General features: G+C 36.9%; 1 long non-coding RNA gene across 1 annotated transcript in view; it reads right to left on the reverse strand.

Annotated features, from left to right (window-relative positions):
• Positions 1-2,336: 2,336 nt before the first annotated feature.
• The window catches only part of LOC119473676, a 28,147-nt gene continuing 14,118 nt past the window's right edge, over positions 2,337-16,365 (reverse strand). Inside the window, exons 2-3 of the long non-coding RNA XR_005202884.1 lie at positions 9,490-9,578; positions 2,337-2,417 (exon numbers count right to left, since the gene is read on the reverse strand). This is a non-coding gene — a long non-coding RNA (uncharacterized LOC119473676). The remainder of the gene's footprint in view (positions 2,418-9,489; positions 9,579-16,365) is intronic.

Genomic DNA, 16,365 nt, shown 5'->3' on the forward strand with positions numbered 1-16,365 from the left:
AGAAACCATCCCCATGATCCAATTACATCCCACCAGTCTCCACCTCCAACAAAGGCAATTACAATTCAACATGATGATTGGGTGGGAACACAGAACCAAATCATATCAATAACCTTTTGGGCCCCAATGCTTTAGTCATTGTTTAATACATTCTGCATACTACAAGAATTTCTCTATATATTCACTCTAATTCTGGAATCAATTTCATTTTTAAAGGACATCATTTTGATAATACAAAACACACAGAGTGTATTAAATATAGTATTTAAATTTCCTCCTTATCAAATATAATGGTACATTCCTTTATTTAAAATTTAATTTTAAAATACTTTTTTTCTGAATATTAATCTGTTATTCATTTGAAGAAACAGAAAGGATTTATTTTTCTGTTTTGATGAGATATTGATTCTCATGAGAATTTCTTTTTTAAACTACCTTTATTAAAAGTTAGTGTAATAAAGTTATTTTTTGTTGCCTCTGAAATAATTTGTAGTATTTGATATATGTAGGATTGTCATATTTAGGAAATAAAAGTATAGCATGCTTTGTTTAATTTCAACTTCACATGAATGACAAATTTTGGGGGGATAAGTGTGTTCCATACAATATTTGCTACATACTTATGCTAAAAATGATTCATTCTCTGAAATTCACACTTAGCATTGCATCCTATAAAATATCTGTCAACTGTAAATATATATCATCATTACTTAAAAACATAGTTTTAATGACGTATTTTTCTAATATGACAAGTGAAGAACAAATTCTACATAATAAATTATCTCCAATAATTCCACACTTAACTTCCTCCTAGATGACAATGGTTAACTACTTAGTACAACATTATCTAAAGTGTACAGAATCTACTTTCAATAGAAATAGCAATTGCACAAAATATTTTGAAATCGTGTTCATGTATGATAAGTTTCTTTTCATGGAAAGCAACACTTTAAATGAAATTCATCATGTTGGACTTATATTTTGCTTCTTTTGGGTAATTAGGCTCATGAAATACTTTATTTTCAGGTTGCTATGGGACGATATTTGTTTACTACACTGAACATTTCAGTAATTCTACTAGAGTAAAAAGAGATTTTAATTAGTCTATTATTTCATGCTAATTCTCTGGGAATAAATAATCGTATCAATGTTTCAGAGTTATTTTTAAGTTTACAATGAATAATTAGGACAGATAATGGAGCAGCTCCTTGACATTTTCTGTGTTACAGATACTGTTTACAAGCTCATGAAAGTTAGCTTTATTCCACGACATGGAATACATAATACATAAACATGGACATACATTTTTAATAAAATTTCACAGAATTTACAAGTACTCTGAAGACCATTCATAGGCAACTGTTAAAAATCCAGAAAGTACTCAGAAAATGTAATAAGTTGGACATTTAAAATTTAATAGCTCACACTTATTGTTTTACAATTTATTGAAATATTTTTACCTGATAGTTCAATAAAAAAATCATGCCAAGTACAAAGTAGCTCACATATTAAAACACATATAAATCACACACATACACATTTCTATATTTGTTTTTTTTAAAACTTCTCCAACAAGCAATAACAAATTAACATTTAGGAATTCACCTCCCTTTATGTATGGATCTCATAAGTAAGATGAGAAAGTAGCGTATTTACTGTTTTATACTTTAGTAATTATTAATATGTATATATTTTATCTAAACATAGGATTAGGATTAATTTCTCTTAAGAATGGAAGAATATCACATATTTGAGCACATTCTGTGCCCTTAATTAGCAATTGCAAAATCATCCTAATTTAGGGAAGTAGTTATGAGATAAAGTATTGCCCTTTATACTTTATTCATTGATAAAGATACTTGACATTGAGTGATTCGACTCGGTTACCTCAAAAACGATGCCAGAAACAATGAAACTAAGCTTATTAAAATAAGTGCATATCCTTTCAAAATGTATATATATTGCTTTAAAGAATGTTAACCACAATTTTAGGTGAAGAGATAAAAATTAGCTCTTATTTTCTCATTTCAATGTGTTTTTTGTTGTTGTTGTTAAATAAAAATTATCATAGCACATGATGGCAATACACTATTTCTCCTTCTTTTTTTTTATTCTCAGATAAAAATAAAGAACACTTTCTCTTGGTAGAGTGACAGAACTTAATCACACTATCATCAAGTATCCTAGAAAACTTGTCACACCTTTTGCAAACAAAGGGGCTATATCTCCTATAACGTTTCCAGAGGATTGGCATGGAGAAATAAAAGATGAGGAAGAAAAATGGTGAATATTACCAATCCCATAAAACACAAAATACTTACAGTTGGCTTCTATTTTGCAGAAGACTCTTTTGCCTTTGTAGCTGAGATTATGCATGGCATAATGTATTGTGGTTGCCTCCAAATGTGATTCGTACACTGAAACGCAAAAGCACAGAAGACATGTCTGCTCTTTTCATGGAGTCACATAAATATTCATCATGATAATATAGTCTTCAGGTGGTCTTGAAATCTTTGTCATTGTACATAAGGGAGTGCCTATACAAATGGAATAGCACTATCAGAAACTTAAATAAGTCCATCACCTAGAAAACATAAAGACCAAGTGCTTTAAATCCCTGAAGGTAATTTTTAGGAGGATTGTGCTAATTTACCATAGTAGAATGTTAATTGTTGTGTTATACACATAATAGATATTCTACTACTGAGACAGTAACCCAATTGTATATTACAAATCACATGTGCTATCTAGATTTTCTGTTTTTATGAGAATATTTTAATAATACCATGTGAAATATGATATTTTTACATGAATGTACATAATAAAACATGAAAAACATTAAGGCATTATATGTAATATATTTTCAGCCACGTAAAATTTACTGTAGTTTATATAAAATTTTCTTCATCTCACATTAAACTTCTGTTAAAATGTAAGATTAATGAAACTGAAATATTTGGACAGCAAAACATCTATGACTTTCAAATGTACTTGTTAAGAAAATCATGTTGTGAATCAATGTAAAAGGTTCATGACTACACATGTTTTTGCTGTGGTCAAAAAAGACTAAAAAATTTAAAATGGAAATGAAAATTGTTTGATTTAGAAAGAGCCAAAGATGTTCTAAAAATATGTTTTAAATAAGTTAAAATAGTTCTTACATAAAGTTCAACAGGCTTTAACATTTCAAAACTATAATTTTAAAGCCCCAATATATTTATTAGCTACATTAAAATATAGGCTTAAAAGATTTCATCTGTATACATGCTGAAAAACTGCTATAATTTTGAAAACTTTATTTACGTATGTTTAATCCATTTTAGTAAACTATTTATACAACCACGTAGATTCTATACTCTGCCAATTAAAAAAAACACAACTCTAGTTCACATTTTTATTGCTATTAAAAAAATCTATATTTTGAAAATAAATTGCACAGTAGGCCAAGATAAACATCCAAATTTGTATGATTTAAAATTTTGATAATTTAATTTAAAACCACATTATAATTTTACACACATCTGAGTAGGATTTTTGTTTTTAATGAATCACTCTCTCAACTATGGACAGTTACCTGTAGTGTATAATGGCAAATATATTTGGAAATCATCAGCCTAGTATGTAAAAATATAGAAGCAAATGAATAAAATAATTACCAAAAAAAGGAATTATTAACTGTACAGATAAAAGTTACTCCATGCGACAAAGAATCACCTATATTTTCATCCTGTCCTTTTCATTGCACAGTTGCTTGTGGAAAATGGCTATAATAATGGAAATAGAAAGCTATAAATAATAAGAAATAGGAAACGTACCTTCACACCGCTAAAACAACACAGTTACAATCATGATCTTTTAAGAATGACTAACACAGCAATTTTTGTTAAGTAATCAACAAATGAAAGCATTAGCAGTCAGTCATTGTCTTCCAGCAGAATTTCCAGTTAAGATTCCAGCTGGCAGCTCTAAAAAGCAATTAAGGTTATCCCTTTACAGTAATTCACTCTAATTTGAAAAAGGTGTTTCAAAAGGCCATCACAGAATTTCTGTGTTACAGAGAGAGTAGTGTAAAAAAGCACTATCCTCACAGTGCACCTGGCTGTTACTTGCATACAGTTTTCTTGACACTGCATTGGAAAAGATAAACTAGATATCAAACAAGTACAGTAAGTTTAATATATTCAACTACCTTTAAACTGAATGCACATAATTTCCCGCCTATATATTCAAATTCAGACACCCAAGCCAGAAATTTAGTAGTAATATTATAAGACTTCTAAATAATAAAATCAATAATAGAAGAAGTGACTGCCATGAAGTGACTTACCAGAAATGAATGACACAATATTTGAAGCATCAAATATGGGCATTTCCACCTATTCTACTTCCAATGATTCTATTCCTAACCTTTATATGCAATAGTTATGGCAGAAATTGGAAATAAGATTTTCATGTCAATTCAAATGTTCTCATTGAAAAGCTGTCTATTTATTTGTGGTAAATTATTTTACCTTCCCATGTTTTATTTTTCTCATTTGCATACTGCAAAAGCAATACTAAATTTTTAAGGTGAATTTGAAACGTTGATAAGCCACCTAGTACAAAGCCTGATACCTAGCAAATGCTCATGAAACACGGGCAATTTTTCTTATTACTATCACCTAGGCATTCTAGCCTGAACTGCGGTAGCCATAGTTACAGAAATTTATAGTGCAGTAAGAGTACATAGGTATAATCAATGGGTTACCTGTCAGCCTCAGGAGTGAGGAAAATGTGATTTGACTACAGACATGGTACTCATTTTGTGACATAATTGCATAGCACATACCAAGAGGCACCCGGAGGAAGTCCTTCTTTATTAGTCTAAGGTAGGTGAAAGGTACAAATTTAAATTCACGTGGAAATATTGTTTGGAATGGAGTATTTGTTTTGTAATGAAATTACGTATTTATGACAGCCGATTTTTTAAATTCCTGAAGTGAAATCTTTACTGGATGCTGTAGTATATTTTATCATCCTAATACTGAAAAAAAATTATACAATCCTAAAATATATGGGCCAACACTCTATTATAAAATGGCAGCAACCATTTGTGGCTGTTTTCTTGATTTATTTTTTCCAGGTTTGGCTTGAAACAGCTGGAAGTTTCTAACAGTATACAGAGGTCAAAGAAATTAAGAAATATTACTGTATGTTGTACTTAGGTTACAGTAGCCTTTTCTGATAAGTCCAGATACCATTGATAAACACAGAAGGTAGGGAAATTCTGGGCAGAAGAGGGATGGTCCCTAGTGAGGACTCTACCTTCAAACTGAAAAGCCTGAGATCATGGACCAAAAGGAGAACTTACATGCCTGTTTTACACTCAAATGTTGAATATTTCAAAATCATCCTGGCCCAACTCTCACCCATCCTGCACCCAGAAAAAACCTGGACTCAGCCTGCAGAGAGAGGAGAAGCAGCTGGACACTAGAGACTACAGTTGGGTGTCAGTGAGAAGGGGCTTGACTTCAGAGGGACAGCTTCACATCAAAGCTTCAGAGAGGAGCCTGGCCAGCGAAATTATCTTCATGCTCTGTCCCCATTCTATCTCACCTTCCCACTGAGAGCCACTTTCATCAGCAATAAAATTTCCTACATTTACCATCTTGAATTTATTTGTGTAACCTCATTTCTCCTGAATGCTGGACAAGAACTTTAGTGCCAAAAGTATGGAAACAAAAGGCTGTCTGATGATTAATTCTGACTGTCAACTTGATTGGATTGAAGAATAAAAAGAATTAGTCTGGGTGTGTCTGAGAGGGTGTTGCCAAAGGAAATTGGTATTTGAGTCAGTGGGCTGGGAAATGCAGACCCACCCTTAATCTGGGTGGGCACCGTTTAATAAGCTGCCAGGAGGACTAGCATATATGAAGGAAGAAAAATGCGAAAAGTTTGCCCTAGCCTACCTGCTTATATTTGCCTACTGTATTGGATGCTTCCAGCCCTTTTGGAATCCAAGTTCTTCAGTTTTGGAAGTCACGCGGACTGTCCTTACCCCTAAAACTGCACACGGCTTATTGTAGAACCCTGTGATCATGTTAATTAAAACTTAATATACTTCCCTTTATATATATATGAAATATATATATGTATTCCATTAGTTCTATCCCAATAGAGAACCCTAATACAGATTTTTGTACCAGGAGTGGTTCTACAGGTAATGAATATTAAGAATGAAGTCCCTTCATTGGTTTTAGGGTTTCTAGAGCTATTGGCTTAATAAGATTAGACCTCAAAAATGCTAAGGACTCCACTTCTAATTGTATAGAGAACACTGATACTCCTTAGCATGAACTGTTTAGAGAGCTATGCGAAATTAATGCATCTGAAACTCCTGATTCATTGCCCATGAAAGGCACAGAGTTTAATGACTCTATACATAATACTTTTTACCATAAGTGTAGAACTAAGCACCATAATGAAACTGGTTGGCAGATCCTAAGTTCAGTGAAGAAAGTAATGAAAAAAATGATGAACTCAGGGATTCAGTCTCCTGGCTTCAAAAGCAGATACTGAGAATGAAATCTGCTAAGATTGCCCTGAGTGAGAGTCTTATCTCCTTTGGGGAAAGAGCTGAAATTGTGGAAAAACAGACACCAACTCTTATCATGCAAGTGGCTCACCGGCAATGAAAGGTACATGCACAGACTCACCAGGTGTCTACAGTTATAGTGAGGGCATTGATTAGAAAAGAATGTGACCCTGCAACTTAGAATGGGGACATGTGAAAGGACCATGATGAAGCTGGGGACAATGAATTTGTAAACTCTGATGAATGTTTTTTCCAGAAGAAACAGCTGTAACATCCCCATTAGAGGCAACATTCCTTCCACAACCCAGGCTGCCACCAGCCAATCCAACTTTCACTTATGTGACAAACCCTGTGCTAACTGAGGCAACAGTGAAGGCCTCCCTTCAGGCAGTTTCCAAGCAAGACAATGTTAATTCTCCGAAGGAGCCACTCCCAACAGTCCTGTTTGCTTCTGAACCTATAATTAGACTAAAGTTCCAGTGGGCCCCTACAGGTGAGGTTGAGAATGTAACCTATGAGGAGTTGCACTACATGCAAAAAGAAACACTTGACTTTTCAAATTTATGTAAACAGAAATCTGGAGAACAAGCATGGGAATGGATATCAAAGGTGTAGGATATTAGTTGAAGGAATATTGAGTTGGATGACACTGAATTTATTAATTTGGGTCAACTAAGCAGAGACTCTGCATTCACTGTTGCAGCTCAGAGTTAAAAAAATGTTCTGATAGTTTATTTACTTGGTTAGCTGAAATACGGATTAAAAGATGGCTCATGGTAAGCAACCTGAAATAATTTTTTTACATCTTTCTAAAGAACTATGAAATGGTCCATTGTGAGCACGCTTAAAATGCCTGATCTCCCTGTGTTTAATATAGAGGAAAGCATCCAAAAGCCTAATAAGATTGGGATGTTGGAGTGGATTAGTCACTTTAGACCTACTCATTCCAGCTAGGAGAGTACAGAAAATATACCCTTTACCAACACCTTGTGAAATAGATTTGTTAGGGCAGCACCTGCACCTTTGAGCCCTCTAATTATTATTCTCTGTATGTCAGATCTAACATTGGGAACCACAGTAACTCAACTGTAAAATTTAAATACAATGAAATTAGTCCTGCCATAGCAAGTGCCATGTGACAACATTCAACCATCAAAGGCAAGGTTGTTGTAGTTACATTAAGCGACAGCAGAGGCAAAGCAGCAATCAGAATAATATGACTTGTGTAGAGCTCAGATATTAGCTAATTAACCATCTTTCCTGCAAGTGAAAGTGATAGGAAGCCTACTGCATTCCTACTTAATTTATATAAACAGAAAACATCTGGGTCAAAATGAAGGAAGATTAATTTCAAATATTAAAAAAAGAGAATGACAGCCCCTCAATCAATTTCCAGACTTCAGCCAGTTAACAGACCCAGAATACCTTGAATCAAGGGAAGGCCAGGTCCCCTTGAGGAAAAAACCCGCTACATGACGGACAATTTATGCAGTAAATCCTTCCCAAAGGAGACTGCTTACCTTTTACAAAGATAACTGTGCTTTGGAGACAGGGAAATTATCAGACATTTTGGACACCACTGGATACTCACTGTATGATGATGTAATGCTCACCAAAGGCAATTTGCCTTCACCTGGCAGGGCCACCAATATATCTTTACATTCCTATCTGAGGGGTATATAAACTCTCCAGCTTTGTGTCATGATCTTTTTCAGAGAGATCTTGATCAAATGTGCTTCTGTAAGATGTTACATTTACCCATTACATTTATTACATTATGTTGATTGGATCCAATGAGCAAGAAGTAGCAAACACACTGGATTTATTTGTGAGACATTTGTATGCAGGAGATGGGAAAAAAATCCAACTAAAATTGAGAGACCTTGTACCTTCGTAAAATTTCTAGGGGTCCAGTAGTGTGGGGCTTCTGGAGATATTCCTTAAAATGTGAAGAATAACTTGCTTCATCTGGCCCCTCCTAAAACCAAGAAAGAGGCACAATGTGGCCAGGAGTACTGGCTCCTGCCTGTAATCTCAGCACTTTGGGAGGCAGAGGTGGACAGATCAGGAGATCAGGGTATCTAGACCATTCTGGTCATCATGATGAAACCCCATCACTACTAAAATGCAAAAAAAAAAAATAAAAATAAAAAAAAAATTACCCAGCTGTGGTGGTACATGCCTGCTACATGGGAAGCTAAGGAAGGGGAATCACTTCAACCCAGGAGACAGAAATCACAGCTGAGGTCATGACACTGCACTCCACTCTAACAACAGAGGGAGACTACGTCTCAAAAAGAAAAGAAAAGAAAGAGGCACAATGCCTAATAAGCTTATTAGAATTTTCAAGGCAACACATTGCTAATTTGGGTGTGTTACTCTTGCCCATTTATTGAGTGACCTGGAAGGCTGTGAGTTTTGAGTAGAGTCCAGAACAGGAGAAGGCTCTGCAATAGATCCAGGTTTCTGTGCAAGCTGCTCTGCCACTTGAGCCGTGTGAACCAAAAGATACAATGATGGTTGAGGTGTCAGTGGCAGATGGGGAGCATTTGGCAGGCCACCATAGGAGAAGCACAGTAAAGACCTGTAGGATTTTTAGAGCTTTTGGTAGGTCCCCATAGGTGAATCACAATGGAGACCTCTAGGATTTCGTAGCACGGCGCTGCCATCATCTGAAGATAACTACTCTCTTATTGAGAGACAGATCTTGCCCTGTTACTGGGCTTTAGTGGAAGCAGAATGCTTGATTCTGGGTCATGAAGTCACCAGGTAGCCAGAACTGCCTATCATGTACTGGAAGCTTTCTGACTCATCAAGCCATAAAGTGAGGTGTGCAGAGTAGCATTCCATCATCAAATGGAAGTGGTATATACATAATCGGGTTACAGTAGGTCCTGAAGGCACAAGTAACTTACATGAGGAAGTGGCTGAAATGTCCATGGTCTCCACTCTTCCACACTGCCTTCTTTCTCTCAGCAAGCACTAACAGTGCCATGCAGAGCCCCTGTGATAAGTTGACAGAGGAAGAGGAGACTACCTGGTTTACAAATACTTCTGCATGATATGCAGGGACCACCCAAAAGTAGACAGCTGCAGCACTAAAACCTCTTTCGCTGACGTCCATAAATGACAGCAGTAAAGGGAAATCTTCTCAGTGGTCAGAATGCTGAGCAGCACACCTGATTGTAAACTTTGCAAGGAAGGAGTAATGCCCATATATGGGAATATATACTGATTCTTTTGTCGCCAATAGTTTCACTGCATGGTCAGAGATTTGGAAGAAACATGATAGGAAATTAGGTACCAAAGGAATCTGTAGAAGAAGTATGCAGACAGACCTCTCTGAGTAGTAAAAGACTGTAAAAATATTTGTATCCCACTTGAGTTCTCAAAACTGGGTAACTTCAGCAGAGGAGGATTTTAAAGATCAACTGAATAGAATGACCTGTTCCACAGACAACACTCAGCCTCTTTCCTACACCACCACTGGCATCACCCAATGGACCAGTGAACAAAGTGTCCATTTAGCCAGCAATGGAGGTGATGTATGGGCTCAGCAATGTGTACTTCCACTAACAAAGGCTGACCTGGCTATGATCACTGCTGAGTGACCAATTTACCAGCAGCAGAGACCAACAATGAGAGCTTGATACAGCACCATTCCTCAGGGTGATATGCCAGCTACCTGTTGGCAGGTTGATTACATGGAACGCCTTCTATCATGGAAACGGCAGAGGTTTGTCTTCACTGGAATAGACACTTACTCCAGATATGGGTTTGCCTATCCTGCATGTAATGCTTCTGCCAAGACTCACATCCCTGGACTCACAGAATGCCTTATCCACTGTCATGGAGTTCCAGGCAGCATTGCCTCTGACCAAGACTTTATTACTTTCCAGATAATAAAGTGTGTCAATGGGCTCATGTTAATGAAATTCACTAGTCTTACAATGTTAGCCATCATTTTGAAGCAGCTGTATTGAAAAAATGGTGGAATGGTCTTTTGAAGTGACAATTACAATACCAAAGCAAACTGGTGGCAATACTTCACAAGGCTGGGTCAAAGTTCTCCAAAAGACTATGTATGCTCTCAATCAGCATCCAATGTATGGCATTGTTTCTCCCATAGCCAGAATTTAGAGGTCCATGTATCAAGGGTTGAAAGTAGAAGTGACAGCACTCACCATTGTGTCTAGTGATCTGCTAGCAAAATTTTTACTTTCTCTTTCCACCACATTACATTCTGCTGGCATACAGGTCTTAGGAGTTACAGAGGTGGGTGTGGTGATTGACTCACACTATCAAGATGAAATGAGTCTACTACTCCACAAGGCAGGTGAGGAAGAGTATGTATGGAACAGAGAAAATTCACTGGGACGTCTATTACATACCCTATGATTAGAGTCAATGGGAAATTACAGCATCCTGATCCAAGAAGGATGAGAAATAAACCAGACCCTTCAAGAATGAAGGTTTGCGTCACTCCACAAAGAAGAAAACTGTGACCTGCTGAGGTGTTTGATAAAGGCAAACAGAATACAGAATGGATAGAAGAAGACAGTCATCAATACCAGCTATGACCAAATGAACAGCTACTGAACCGAGTACTGTAATTGTCATGAGTATTGCCTCCTTTTATTCAAAATATGTTTGTGCATGGATACACTTGTGCCAAGAAAAGTCTTCATTTTATTTCCCTTATCATGTGACATAAGATTTATTTACTTCATATCAGGATTTAAGTATTTTTATGTAACAGTAATTGGGTTGGGAATTGATGCATTTCTGATTGTATGAAAGATACTTGTATTATGTTAGAGATAATTTTGACCTTAATATTGTCTTTATTTGAAGATAAAGTGTAATCTCCAGGAGTTGTATATGTGTTTAATTTGATAAGCAGTACACTTATGATGATTAATACTGATTGTCACCTTGATGGGATTGAAGGATGCAAAATATTGATCCTGGGTGTATCTGTGAGGGTGTCTTCAAGTGAGATTAACATTTGAGTTAGTGGGCTGGGAAAGAGACTCATGCTTAATGTGGGTGGGCACCATCTAATCAGCTGATAGTGCAAAGAGTATACAAAGAAGGAAGAAAAACAGGAAAAGCCTTGAATTGCTTAGCCTTCCAGTCCTCATCTCTGCCCTGTGCTGGATGCTTTCTGCTCTCAAATACTGGATTCCAAATTCTTCAGTTTTGGAAGTCAGACTGCCTGCCTGTCCTTGCTCCTCAACCTGAAGACTGCTTATTGTGGGACCCTGTGATCATTTGATTTAAGACTTAATAAACTAATATATATATATATATATATATATATATATATATATATATACATGCACACACACACAAAATCAGTTCCATCCCTCTAGAGAACCCTAATACAGGCTATCATACTGACCCTCCATCGAGCTGTTAACACTTAAGCTATCTACAGATGGCTGAGCTAAAAGAGTACTGCAACACTTATTCTGGAGTATCAGGGGTCACAAGCTCCACCCTTAGAGGCTGTCTCAGAGCCAATACAAAGGTTGCCCTGGCAAATACCCTAAAATGCTCACCCTAGCTCTACACTGACTAACCTACATACTCCCCATCCTGTGAGTGGTGAAATACAGCAAATCCAAGTGAGTGGAGTTTGCCCCTGCTAGAACCAAAGCAGCCAGCTAGTTCCAGCACCTTTTACCTCCAGTTTCCCCCAAAGAAAGGGTCAGGGAAATATCCTGCTTCATTTGGGGTCTGCCTGGGATTCATCAAAAGTGTAGGTGAATGCACATCTGTAGGATCTCTCTCTTCTTCTCCTCAGAATATTGTCTCACCTATGCCACTTGCAAACTACAGGATGCAACCCTACCATCTCTTTCTTAAGAGTGAAAGGAATGCTGGCTCTATTTTCCTTTTTGAAGGTCTAGCCATCATGTGAGACAAGAATAAAGTTCTGCATCAAATGAAGACATCTGCCGAGGCCACTCCTTAGTGTTGATGAAAGGCCCCAAGACTGAATCTAGTTCCTGACTGTTTCATTAGGACATGGCCCACACTTCCTGACTTTTCTATAGGAATTTTCCTTTCTTCTTCTATGACTTGAAATGTGTCCTACCTATTCGTTTATAATGTTAAGTGTTTGGACACAAACTGCAGAAATATATCTAGAAACAATAAGAATTAGACCCAGCTATCAGATATGCAATTCAGAACAATACAGTTTCTTCCTACTCTTAGAGGTGCCATCCTGACCTCCACCAAAATAACTTCACTTGCAGGCAGTGCAAGGTTAACACTCCTCACCCTCTCCCAGCCCAGCAAGACCACTTCAGCATGTTGGCAGCAGGCACGTGCCAGGCTCAATGGCCACGCTAGGTGGGAGAGAACAGCGGCTGCTGCCAGTGACTAAGGGAAGTCTAAAGAACCAGAGACACTACACAGCACCTGGCCAGTGTTTCCCACTTATAGTTCATTTCTACCACCAACCCATAGAGTATTTCCTCCCCTGGCCATGGGATTCAGCTTGGTATAAACCAGAGGAGGGATACAAAGATTAAAGGAATTCATTTGCATAGAACGAGAAGTTCTTCTACCATTTTTAAGCTGTTTTTCTCTCTTTTTTCTTTGCAAGAGAATATTTTTCCTACCTCATCACTCTCCTTACAATAGGGAAGTAACAGATGAACAACTCCAATGAGCAAATAACTGAAAATTTGGCAAGGCCTGTCAGAAAATTAATCTGCATAAATCCATGCTAACCCTGAGACATCTTTTTATCCAAAACACAATTCTACATTTTCAGTTGACCCCCTAGAAAGGAAAATCAGATCTGAGGAATCCAAAGCCAGGAAAAAAGCACTGGCATAAATGGGCAGGACTGATTGTTGCTGATGAACCTCCTGGTTAACTAGCCCCTGCATAAGGAGGCCATTTTCCATGACATAGATAAGACCCAGGGAACCCAAAGGCTGCCAACAATAGGGGGAATGGAGGCATAGGCGCTCTCCAATTCTTGAGTGCAGGCCTCAATGGCACTGATAGAAGATGTCTGTCTAAGGTTACCAGGTTTTGAGGATAAAAGAGAGACAAAAAATACTCTCCCCTGGAGAGTGTCCTGAATGACTGGGACTACTTTGACTCTCAGACTCTAGAGGAAAATCACCTCATATTCCTTTGCAGAAAGATTTGGCCAAATTATAATCTACAGGAAGGACTGGATTGACCTCAGGAAAAAATAATCCTGAAGTTGAACCCCTTTTCTATAAATGTGAGGACCAATGGTATGCAGGCTTTCTTTACCTTGCAGGGTAATTCAGACTTTTGCCACCAGGATAGGAATGATCCAGCCCTCCTGCTTGCTATCTAAGGAGAGGCTGCAACTGTAATCCCAGAGAACTAAAGAATAAACCACCTTGCCATGAATGTACCTATGAAATAATCTTGCATGATCTGCACATGTACCCTAGAATCTAAAGTACAATAAATATAAAATTAAAAAATAAAAAAAAAATAAACCCTACAGGTACCTCTAGGAGGGAGCCAGCTCTCTCCAGCCTTGCTTCTCTGAGTATAACTAATCCTTCCTATCCAGTTTGTCTCTCTTGCTTGACTCCTCCTAGAAATCCTCAAATTAGACAAACCCCAGTCTCCCTCTTAGCCCTCGAACAGATGTCTGGTGAATCTGGCACCAGTAAGGTCCAGGTACCCGTTTCTTAACAAAACTGAAGAAAAATTAAATGGGATCTTGGAAAGTTTTCAGATGACTCTGACAAATAGTATAGAGGCTTTCCAGAATTTATCCCAGGTATTTGAACTCTCCTGAAAAGACATTATGTTACAAACAGAAGAAAAATTAAATGGGATCTTGGAAAGTTTTCAGATGACCCTAACAAACACCATAGAGGCTTTCCAAAATTTATCCCAGGTATTTGAACTCTCCTGGAAAGATATTATGTTATTTTTGAATCAATAACACTGAGAATCACATTGCTCTGCAACCGCCAGAAATTTGCGGATTAGCTGTGTGTTACATATAGTGTCAAGCAGAAAGTCAAACTTTATTCAGCTGTAGGAGAAGCAGTATCATTGGATCACCCTAAATGGGATCTCCATGATGAGATGGGAGAATGGAAGAGGAGATACTTTCAAGTGTGCATAATGGATGGCTTCTATAGAACTACAATGAATCCTTTAAATTATAACAAGTTATCCATGATAGACCAGGGACTTGGGGCTTCAGGGGACATGGGCACCCCCACCTCCAGATGCTGCCATAGGGCTAGTACAGAATTCAACCTTGCTGTCACTCAGAAGCACTCACTCCAGCTCCTTCACCCACACACCTACATATTTCCCTTCCCATGAGGGGTGGAACACAGCTGGTGGAATGTCTGGAGTTTCCCACTGCCAGTGAAAATTCGGCTGGCTAGTTCCAGCACCTGAGCATTAGAGTTCCCCGCCGTGAAACGTTCACAGAAATACCCTGCTTCACCCTGGCCACATAACTCAAGCCTCATGACCACACTTTAACACTAAATCCACTATATATGTTTGACTATTGGTTTAGTTCAGAACTATAATTTTATTTAACAAATTTCACTGACACTTTTTTCATTAAATGAGAATTCTAACACGGATTTCTTGAATTAAAAGCAAATCGTTTTCAAGCAAAATTTTAGGAACTATGAAAAATAAATCACTTCCAGACATATTGAAATCATAACCTAAAAAAATCTTATGAAGTTTTTGTCTAGTTTTGGGTTTTCCTGGAAGAAACTTCTGAGGGATATTTTACTAGAACAAACAATTTTGTTTACTTTGAACATGCAAAGTAATTTTATCCTGACGCGATATATAGTTTCATGTAAAGAACAGAAAAATAACAACATGTGTAATAGAGAGAAGTCTGAGGTCAAAGATTAATTGCAGATTATGAGGCCCACAGTAGTGAGGCCTCTGGGGCTAGCTGCACACAAAGTGTTCCTAGAGAGGCAGCTGGTATGTTAGTGGAAGAAGGTAAAAAAATAATTTTTGCTTTTCAGTTATGTAAGCCTCTGAAAAGACAATCCTCATCTATTCCTCAATTTTTTTATCTCAATTCCTTATTTTAATTTTTTGATAATAAAAGGTTTTCCTTTGTTTACTTTGTTGCCTAGGAGATAGGTGACAGAAGAGGAAATGAAACAAATGAAGGCTGTTGAGAGGGGAGAACACTGGTAATTTTTTTTCCTGATAATTTTTAGTCACCTAAAAATACCTGACTGAAAAAAAAATTAAAGTTCAAGGGAATGTCAAATTATTGTTTTGAAGAGGCATCAACAAAAAACAGATCTATATAAAATTTGGTAATATCAATTGCGGAATACATATTCCTATTGTGTCTTTTGATAAGTTATATTTATTTTATCCTGGGAATTTTTTCAAACTATTATTTCTAATGTTGAAACATGGATTATATTTATGTATATTTGGCTATTAAAATTATCTAGCAATATATTGAAAACTGGAAGTCTAAAATCTAACTAGAAAGAAAGCAAATATATTTAGTAGCTATTATTAGTCAGTCAGTTTGCACGCAATACTTTCACTCTGTGAAGACTGTTACCCACATTTTAAAAATGAGAAAATTGAGGCTTAAAGACGTAAAAAATAACATTAATGGAGCCTCTATTTGAGAGTCAATGTTGACCTAGTACTAAGTAAATAGTAGTACTCTTTTCGACTAGGACAGACCTATGACATAACCCAGACTTTCTTCCTAACTACCTAAATGGCAGGAATGCTGTGATGCTCGATAATTGTCT

The sequence above is a fragment of the Cebus imitator genome, unplaced genomic scaffold (genome assembly GCF_001604975.1).
Source record: "Cebus imitator isolate Cc_AM_T3 unplaced genomic scaffold, Cebus_imitator-1.0 Scaffold176, whole genome shotgun sequence".
NCBI classification, from domain to species: Eukaryota; Metazoa; Chordata; class Mammalia; order Primates; family Cebidae; genus Cebus; species Cebus imitator.